The sequence below is a fragment of the Oryzias latipes genome, chromosome 10, assembly GCF_053564925.1.
Source record: "Oryzias latipes strain Hd-rR chromosome 10, Olatipes_Hd-rR_3.1".
Taxonomy (NCBI): domain Eukaryota; kingdom Metazoa; phylum Chordata; class Actinopteri; order Beloniformes; family Adrianichthyidae; genus Oryzias; species Oryzias latipes.
Window position 1 is genome coordinate 31,795,193 of NC_136246.1, and position 10,822 is coordinate 31,806,014.

A 10,822-nucleotide genomic window follows, 5' to 3' on the forward strand; every position below is an offset into this window, starting at 1 on the left:
TTGTTGGTTTTTTTTCTGTAAGAGTTATTGTGTTTTTTAAGCTTCAAGTTGTCGTTCTTGTTTAAAAGGACCACCACCAGCACCACCACAAACAGAGCAGTCCTTGCACAGAAAAATTTGCACATCCCAAAGCACCTATTGTTTTATATTGGTTTATTTTTGTGCTTTTCTATATAGATTTTGTTTTTTCTAAAGTTAAACATTGTAATGATGATACCATCTTTTATATATTTTTTCTATAATATTTTGTTGGTGTTTTCTGTAAGAATTATTGTGTTTTTTAAGCTTTGAGTTGTATTTGTCATTTAAATTTGCTATTTCAATATTTCAGTATTTGATCAAAATATAATAATTGAATTTTTGGATAGAAAACTGTCATATGGATGCCATTTACGGAGGTATTTGCATTAAAGAACTTTTACATGAGCACTTGAGTATTTTAATTTGTGTTCATCTTTTAAATCAACAGTCAGATTTTAGAAGATTGTCAATACATTACATCTGTAGTTGTTTTTACACAAATAATTATATTGTTATGCTGCTGTAGTACATTAATTAGACAATTCATTTTGTTTCAAGATTCAAAGCAAACTTTATTGTCAATCTCTATAATGTTTTCAAATAAATAGAAATTTAAATTCATTTTCTCTTCAAACTCCAGTCTAAAGGAATCTAACTTCAAATTACAGAATGAAATGACCAACAAATAGGGTGAATATAAATATAAAAAAATAAAGTCACTGTTACAAAAAGGTGAAAAAAAATCTTAATTTTCATATAGTTTATAATTCCATTATTAATGTCATATAGTTTATAACTTTATTATTAACAAATCTCATTTGCTATGAGGCCTGGCAAACTTGGCAGAAGAGGTTAAGAAAGCCACGAGGCCAAAAAAAAAACCAGTTCGAACGCGTCCGGTGCGGGGTTCGAACCCGCGGCCTCTGCATGCGTTCCTACAAAACTTGAAAGCTTTACCTCGACTGATGGGCGCAGTCCTGGGCGCAGTCCTTGGCGCAACGCCTTAACCACTCGGCCATCCTGGTTACACAACCTGAAATGTGCATCTCTTCAAAAAAGAAAAGTTTCCTGATCGATTCATCAACCCTGCCACACTATTCACCATCAACAAGAAGTCATCTCTACCACCCAATTGTTGCCCCACATTTGCCTTGTTTGGTTGCAGTGTTAATCCTTCCATCAAGAATGTCAAATTTTTCATTTCTTAAATATTTTTAAATGCCCCAAACCATCACACTACTACCTGTCTATATGTCTGAAAAGTGAAACAATATTGCTAACATGCTCTAAATATTTCGCTCCATATAGATACCAATACGGAAACCCCAAGGAAAGTCATTTTTGTGTCAAAGCACTGTCTGTCCCAAGATTTTCTAGAGATGCACCTTTCATGTGTGTTGTGGCCAGGATGGCTGAGTGGTTAAGGTGTTGGACCTTAAGGTCAGATGAGTGATAACTCATGTGGGTTCAAACCCCACTCCTGGTAGAGATGACACCTGATGTGTTGGTGTTGCCAGACCCACCACTAAATGTTTAACATTAATATAAGAACCAGACATGCATTGTTAAATGAATGTTTTTTGATATGTAAAGTACTTTTTTTATTGTCATTAATATTTGAGAAAAACATCAGTGGTTGTTAGTAAAGTTCAATAGGAGTCCACTATTTCATGTTTTTCTCTGACTGTAACACTGGTGGATGTAATATCATTAGAAATGTGTCAAAGTTGGACTTTCAATTAAATCAGGAAATAATAAATAATTGAAGATTGGTTACTGCTAATTAATCACTGATTATTATTTTTGGTTTTATTTTTTTTTTAACTTTCTTTTGGGTTTTTATATTGGTATCTATGACAGGAATTATTTAGAGTACATTTGCAACTCTGTATCATTAGTCAGGCATGAAGGGTGGTAGTGTGATGGTTTGGGTCATTTCTAAATGTTCATGAAATAGACAATTTGAAATTGTTGATAGATTCATTATTGCTACATCAATATGCACACACAGAGAAGATATTTTCTCTACCAGGAGTGGGATTTGAACCCACATGAGCATACGCTAACACCTTAACCACTCGGCCATCCTGGTTGCAAAAACAGAAAATTTTAATCTTTTCCTGGACAAGCAGTGCCATGACTCAAAAGGCCTTTCTTTGGGTTTCTATATTGGTATCTAGATGGGGTGAAATATTTTGAGCATGTTACCAATATTATATCATTGGTTAAATCATGATGGTGGGAGTGTGATGGTTTGGGACATTTCAAAATGTTAAGGAAATACACAATTTGACATTCTTGATAGATTCATTATTGCTGCAACACTATGACCCATACCGTCAATGACACAACTGATCTTTGATGTAGCAAACCATTAATGAAGTTCTGAACCGCTCTTAGTCCGGCTCTTCTCCTAGGATCTGTCTGACATGGGAGACCCCACCAGGGGTATTAGCCCATGACAGCTTAGCTCCTAGGAGAACTTGAACCCTCAAACCCCTCCACCACGGTAAGGTGGCGGTTCTCGGAGGGGGAATTTTTTTATTTTTTTTGTTTTGTTTTGTTTTGTTTTGTTTTGTTTTGTTTTGTTTTGTTTTGTTTTGTTTTGTTTTGTTTATTTACTTATTTATTTATTTATTTGTTATAAGCTAAATCTATTTATTTACATTTAAAAATTATACTTTAAAGTTCTTTATTTACTAAAAGGGAATGAACAGTTTTTTTAAGATTCCTGGGGGGTATTCCAGGAAGCAGGTTATGCTAGTTACCACGGTAAGTTTGAGGCTAAGGAAGTTGATAACCTCAGCTTTCGGTTCCAGAAATGGAGGTATGTTTCAGGGTAGGTCAAGTTGCCATAGCAACTCATGCTCTGAACATAACCTGGTCTGGAGCAGGTTTAGTTGAAGCTTAGTTTGTTTACAGAGAGGTGAGGCAGCATGGAGTGTCCATTTGAAGATGATTTAGTGGATGAAGAAGCTCAGATAATACTTTTTCCACAGTGAGATGGTGATAAGACCACATATGGATGTTGGAAAAATATTTTTTTACTTTGATCTAACTTAATTATTTGTTTCAGTTAAGATAAATCTTTTTTTTGTAAGTCAGTTTAAAAATTACACGTAGTTTTCAGACAGTTATTTTACTTTCATTCAAATTAATTCAATTAAGTAGGTGTAACTTTGGTGCTGCTGTTAGATCGGCACCGCAAAGGATTCTGGGATATCATTCCCTTTGCCTGTCTGGACGAATTTGGGTTCAAGTGTGGGTTTTTGACCAAATGTGTTTAGTTGTTTAGCTGTTTTACTGTGTTTTACCATGTTTTGCCGAGTTATTTTGCCCTACTGAGCTTACGTTTCTGCACCATGAGTGAGAGTGAAGGAGAGGATGATCAGATTATGTAGCACCCCTACGGGCTATTGATGTAACGATAGTAACGGTAAATTCCTGCTTGAAATATTGCACTCCGTGCATTTTTCCCCCCGTCTTTTTTATTGTTATAAAAATGAGAATATCTGCCGGCTCAAACTTAGACATTTGAGAGTTCAAGAAATATAATTAATTAAGATGGAAAAAAGATTAATTGAATTCGAGTAATGTGACATTTAGTTAAATAAATATGTAAATTTGAGTTGTATAAACAATTATTGAGTTTTATAGACGTAAGAAATTAGGTTAAATAAATTTAACTCAATTGTTTGTTCCCAATAGAAGTAATTCATTTAAATTGGCAAAATTAGATACGTTATATATATATATATGCGTCACAAGGAAAATGGAAACAAGATCAGAAACTCGTGCGTTTACTTTGTCTGCTCTTTTTCTACACGCAGAAACTCTGTCTTTTACTGATGATGCAGCCGTGTTACTTTTTTTATGGACGTGTAATCTTCATACGCCGTCATTAAAATCTCAGACTCCGTCTCACTGAAGTACAGCGTTTTGGTTTTTTTTCACCACGTGTTTCCATGGTGACTCCAGAAATCGGCGATCTATTGAGAATGTCTTTATGTACCTGCTGTGCACGCCCATTAACCCAGGGTTACCAAGTCGGGCGTAATTACGCCAACTCTTATCCGGTCTTTTGGAACCGACACACCCAGAGTAAGCAAGTTCAGGCGGATTTCAGCCAGAGTTCAGGCTCAAAGTCAGGCTAGTTTAAACATGCTTCCTGGAATACCCCCCTGGTTTGTTAATTGTGTTTTTTTTATTCTGATTAATTAACTGTTTGTAAGTAATAAAACAAACTAATAAAAACCCCTAAAGCTAACCCTTATCTTAACAAGTGAATAAAAAAACAGTAAAAAAAAAACTCAAAACACAATAAAACCCAATAAAAAATTTTAAATAAAGTGCTTTACATTAAGCTAAACATAATCTATAAATCCTACATCTAAGCCCTGACCCCAACCCTAACAAGTAAATAAAAACATAGTAAAAACGTGAAGGTAATAAATATTAAATATAATGAAAATTTTAAATAAAGTGCTTTAAATTAAGTTAAACATATTTAAAAAAAATAAAAAATCCTACATCTAAGCCCTGACCCTAAATAAATATAAATAAATAAATAAAAACATAAAAACATAAAAACTTGAATTTCAAAAACATTAAACACAATAAAAAAACTAAAAATGTCTATATAACAGACAAACTCGGCCTGCAAACTCTGATGGCCTATCCAGAGGATGAGTTGTAGCTCCAGCATTCACTTGAACTGAAAATGTTTCTTTTCAGAGGTTTCCCTTTTTTGATCTGCCTTGCAGTTGCTGCATTTTCTTTGGTGTCTTTTTCTGTGTGCATCTATTCTCATCCAAAGGAATGTCATTGGCAGAATCAACCAAACCTTGGCATGACTTCAGTATGACTCTCTCTGATATCCTGTTGGACACATGAGCTTTAGCAGTTGGAGAACAATTCCTCTTTTAGACGTTTTGCCATCTGGAGGTTCTTTTCTTCCTGTGTGAGTTTACGTGGTGTGGATGGTGCATTGGAAGATGTGTCTGGGCGGGGCCGAGTTGAAATCATGTCCCAAAAGTTGTCCCTTTTATGCACTTGAGGTTCCCGGTCTTGAGCTAAACCTTTGTTTTGACTCATAGAGGTCTTCTCGTTGGTGTCCTTAAGGAAGCTCTTGACCACTTCATGTTTTATACCTGTAGCCATGATATCATTTGAATTTTGCTTAAGAGGCTCCATTTGCTTTGATGTGGACTGTCCCTTCTGAGTTGAAATCATGTCCCAAAAGTTGTCCCTTTTATGCACTTGAGGTTCCCGGTCTTGAGCTAAACCTTTGTTCTGACTCATAGAGGTCTTGTTCTGTGTGGGAGGTCCATCCAAATCTAAAAGAAACTCGTCGAGAGAATCTACCAAAGCGTCCTTGTTTTTAACTTTTTGAGCTAAACCTTTGTTTGGACTCATAGAGGTCTTATCGTTGGTATCCTTAAGGAAGCTCTTGACCACTTCATGTTTTATACCTGTAGCCATGATATCATTTAAATTTTGCTTATCAGACTCCATTTGCTTTGATGTGGACTGTCCCTTCTGAGTTGAAATCATGTCCCAAAAGTTGTCCCTTTTATGCACTTGAGGTTCCCGGTCTTGAGCTAAACCTTTGTTTTGACTCATAGAGGACTTTTCGTTGGTATCCTTAAGGAAGCTCTTGATCACTTCATGTTTTATACCTGTAGCCATGATATCATTTGAATTTTGCTTATCAGACTCCATTTGCTTTGATGTGGACTGTCCCTTCTGAGTTGAAATCATGTCCCAAAAGTTGTCCCTTTTATGCACTTGAGGTTCCCGGTCTTGAGCTAAACCTTTGTTTTGACTCATAGAGTTCTTGTTCTGTGTGGGAGGTCCATCCAAATCTAAAAGAAACTCGTCAAGAGAATCTACCACAGCGTCCTTGTTTTTAACTTTTTGAGCTAAACCTTTGTTTTGACTCATAGAGGTCTTCTCTTTGGTGTCCTTAAGGAAGCTCTTGTTATCACATCTATTCAAGTCATCGGACGTGTTGTTTGGTAGCTTGACTTTAATTGGGTTTTCCTTAAATGCTACATATGGGCTGCAGACTTTGGAGCCCAATTCTTCCTTTGCAGCATTACATTTTGGGGTTGGCTTTGCAGTATCCACAGTCATCTTGGTGTCTTTATGAGGTGAGGGAGGGCCATCCAAATCTAAAAGAAGCTCGTTCATAGCATCTAATAAATTTGTATCATTTTTATCTTTGTTTTGCCTCACTGAGTTGTTTTCCTTGACAGCCTTCCCCGCAGTCAGTTTGGTGTCTTTATGTGGTGTGGATGGTCCCTTTTGAGGGGCTAACTCTTGAGGTGAACCTTTGTTTTGCTTCCCAGAGTTTTCCTTGACACCCTTCTGGGGGCTCCTTGGTAAAACCTCCGTTTTGATGCCTGCTTTTTGTTTAGCTGGGCTGATTTGATTTGATTCCTCACTTGAACTCTCATCCCAGCTATTTTGATCATCTGATGTGTTTTTGACCGGTTTAGCTTGGTATACTTTGGGAATCAAGTCTTGTTTTGCACCGTCACATGTTCTGGTTGGCTTTGCAGTATCCACAGTCTTTTTGGTGTCTTTATGAGGTGAGGGAGGGCCATCCAAATCTAAAAGAAGCTCGTTCATAGCATCTAATAAACTTGTATCATTTTTATCTTTGTTTTGCCTCACTGAGTTGTTTTCCTTGACAGCCTTCCCCGCAGTCATCTTGGTGTCTTTATGTGGTGTGGATGGTCCCTTTTGAGGGGCTAACTCTTGAGGTGAACCTTTGTTTTGCTTCCCAGAGTTTTCCTTGACACCCTTCAGGGGGCTCCTTGGTAAAACCTCCGTTTTGATGCCTGCTTTTTGTTTAGCTGGGCTGATTTGATTTGATTCCTCACTTGAACTCTCATCCCAGCTATTTGGATCATCTGATGTGTTTTTGACCGGTTTAGCTTGGTATACTTTGGGAATCAAGTCTTGTTTTGCACCGTCACATGTTTTGGTTAGCTTTGCAGTATCCACAGTCATCTTGGTGTCTTTATGTGGTGTGGATGGTAGCTTTTGATGTGAAATGTTGGCTGAGACAGTTCTCCCTTTGTTGTCTTTAGGCGATAAATCTTGAGGTGAACCTTTGTTTTGCTTCCCAGAGTTTTCCTTGACACCCTTCTGGGGGCTCTTTGGTGAAACCTCCGTTTTCATGCCTGCTTTTTGTTTAGCTGGGCTGATTTGATTTGATTCCTCACTTGAACTCTCATCCCAGCTATTTGGAACATCTGATGGTTCCTGAGAGTCTTCACTGTAAGTTTCCCAGCTTTCCTCTTGTTCTTCCTCCACTGAGCTGTCATATTTCTCACTGTCTTGTGTTTCTTCTGATTCAGTTTTCAAATCAGAGACATCATCTAAAGTGGCTGTAGACCTCTCATCTTCCTGTGAGTCCTCACTATAGCTTTCCTCTTGTTCTTCCTGCGATGAGCTGTCATATTTCTCACTGTCTTCTGTTTCTTCTGATTCAGTTTCCAATTTACAGACATCATCTGAAGTGCCTGTAGACCTCTCATCTTCCTGTGAGTCCTCACTATAGCTTTCCTCTTCCGATGGGTCCTGAATTTCTTGTTTCCCCTCTGATGAATCGTTGACTGACGTGCTTGTAAAGGATTCTTCCTGAGGTGAGTCGTCCCCTGAGGATGGACCCTTTTGTGAGGAACCCTTGAAATGTCTGGGACTCTGAGATACTCTATCATCAGTGCACCTGTCATCTTCCATTTTGTAGTCGTCCTCTCTCCGAGCAGCTTTTGCTTTTTTCCCTGTGTGCTTTTTCATGTCAACTTTAAATTTCTGGAGATTTGTGGAAAGACGTTGAGGTACTTTTGAGAAAACAGAAGAGCCTTTTTTAAGGTGCACAGCTCTCCCCTCATCAGGGCAGGTCTCTGCAAACTCTGTTTTGTTAGTTTTGTCCGACGTGCATTTTAAAGATTTCTCCTGAAGTGAGCCGTCACTTAAGGAATTTGCTGTGCTTTCTGAGTCCAATTGACGGTTTGGTGAAGAACCCTGGACATGTTTGGGACTCTGAGATACTCTACCATCAGTGCACCTGTCATCTTCCATTTTGTAGTCGTCCTCTCTCCGAGCAGCTTTTGCTTTTTTCCCTGTGTGCTTTTTCATGTCAACTTTAAATTTCTGGAGATTTGTGGAAAGACGTTGAGGTACTTTTGACAAAAGAGAAGAGCCTTTTTTAAGGTGCACAGCTCTCTCCTCATCAGGGCAGGTCTGTGCAAACTCTTCTTTGTTAATTTGAGCTTGAGTTTGATGGATACTGTTTTTAAGGAGACAATTTTCTCTCATCAAAGCATGCAGCTCACTGTCTTTTTCAGCCTTCTTCTTCATCTTTTCAGCACTTTGTAACATTTGAAGATTTTCCATTAAAGCTTGATTTTCCTTTTTGAGTCTGCTGATCTCCAAGTTACGTTCTTGGTCCAACTTGTTCTCTAATTCTCGGTTTTTATCCTCGCGTTCTTCTTCCACTCTTTTCTTTGACGTGACTTTGTAGTGGATCATGTCCTTCTTGGAATTAAACTTCTGCTGGAAGATCATCGCCTTTGCTGTGTGGTCAGGTGATTCTCCTCTTAAACCTTTCTGCTGAATAGCATCTTGTAATTCCTTCAGCTGTTGTTGATAATTTGTTGTTTCCTGATTTAAGTTTTGGACAAAAATCTCCTCTTTTTTGATTGTGTTCAACAATATTGTTTGTTTATAAAAAGTGCTACGAAGTCTGAAAATCTCTTTTTCCAGTTTCCTGTTTCTCTCTGTCAACATTTTTTCTTCGTGTTGTAAGAGTTTGAGTTGATTTTCCAGAGTTTCATGATCCCACAGTTTCAATTTCAACGATTTGATTGATCTACAATGCATGTCCATCATTTTCTTCAGCTGTTTTATTTTGTCTTCCTTCACTTCACACATTTCTTTTAAATCTTTCTGCTCGACCAGAATCTTTTGAATATTTTTCATGTCCTTCTCGTATTGTTTGTTTAATTTTAACGCATCGTTTTCTTGCATTTCTAGGTTCTTGTGAATTTCACGCAGTAACCTGGTTTCAAGTATCAACCCTTTATCAGGCTCTAAACCCTGGCATAAATTGTGATTATTTTCAATCATCTTTCTTATTTGGGTCTTAGTTTGCACTTTTGAGGTCATGTTTCAAACGTGCTCCGTAACTTTCAAAATGTAAATTCCGATGTCTTTTCTCTCTACCTATGCTTTCTGTTGTTCCTGGCGTCTATTTATAAGCTGTGACTGATGATGTCATTTGATGTCACTTGCTATCAAGTGAAATCAAGTGACATCATGTCACTTGATGTCACTTGATATCTGCCAATGACATCACTGACATCGTTTGATGATGTCACTTGATGATGTGACTATTTCCAATGTTAAGCCCCGCCCACTTCCTCATGTCATATTTTACATTTTTGCCTTTGTTTTTTTGGCACTTTTTCCTCACCAATAAAAATTCCTATGTTATCAAGTTAAGTGCCACTTAGTCAATTGATTCCAGCTGTGCACATCAGCTGCTCACCTGCAGAGGGCTTGTAAAGGTGGCTAACCTCTTATGCCATCGATTGATGATGCAAACCATCAATTGATGTGTTCTATGTTATGCGACATTAAAACTGTGATGGAAAAACCAAAGCTTTCTAAACGTCTGAACCATTATGAATCCATTTGTTTATGAAATATTTTAGGGCTGTGAAGCATTAGATCAGGGGCTCTCAAAGTGTTTGTAGCGGAGGGCCAAATTAGGAACTCGACATTAGACTGGGGGCCAATTTTAGTGGGGAAAAAAATGGATAAACAAAAAAAGTTATTTTTTATAACTTTAATGACCAAGTGTCATTTCTAAAGTTGCTACCCAGATCTCCTATTCGTCTAGTAATTGTATCATTTCCTACTTTTTTCTCCAAACTTGCTCTGGACAATGTCAGCTACTTTCCGCATACATTCTTTTTACAAACTCCCCGTGACTTAACCCTTGTGCTATCCTAGGCACTTTAACATTGGGAGTTGGGTCATCTAGACCCACTAGACCAGAAGTTTCAATTAAGACCTCACACAGGAAGCAGACTTTCGGTTTGTGTCATCACTTCCTGCTCCGACACCTTAACTCGGCCGTGTCCGGACTCGCTCTCTAATCCCTAGAAGGCTATTGTGGGCGGGGCTATCCAGGGTCCTGGTTTTAATGCAGTTCGGACCCGTGTTCACTCCTTTTTAATTACGACACCCATTTAAATAAGGTCACACTTAATTAATATGAACTTTTAAAAAAAGGATTTTTTTTCCACCTCTAGTGGATGACCCCACTCCCAATGGGGGGTCATCTGGACAACACAGCACAAGGGTTAGAACATCATTTCTGCTGATTCTAGGCCATCCTTCAGCCTTCAAACTAGTGACGCATCGCTGATGTCATGGAAGGAGAGGCTGTTTTTATCCAAAACATTTAACCTGAGCGAGAAACAAACAGGAACCTAAAGAGTGAGTCATGATCTGCTAGGAATTATAAAAATAACTTCTGTAGTCACCAACTTCTGCTGTTGCATTAAGCAAATCCAACCGCAGAAGACATTTAAGCCTCTTTGGGTTTGTTTCACCAATTTTAAGTCAAAGGAAAACTATTTTTTCAAAAGGAAATGATTCAGGTTTGTATATTTTTAACATTTCTGGAGAGAAAATGCAAAAAAAAAAAAAAAAAAAGCTTTTGAAACTAGAAGTGAGATACAATTCAAGTGTTAATATTTGAGACTTTTTTTTCCTCTAT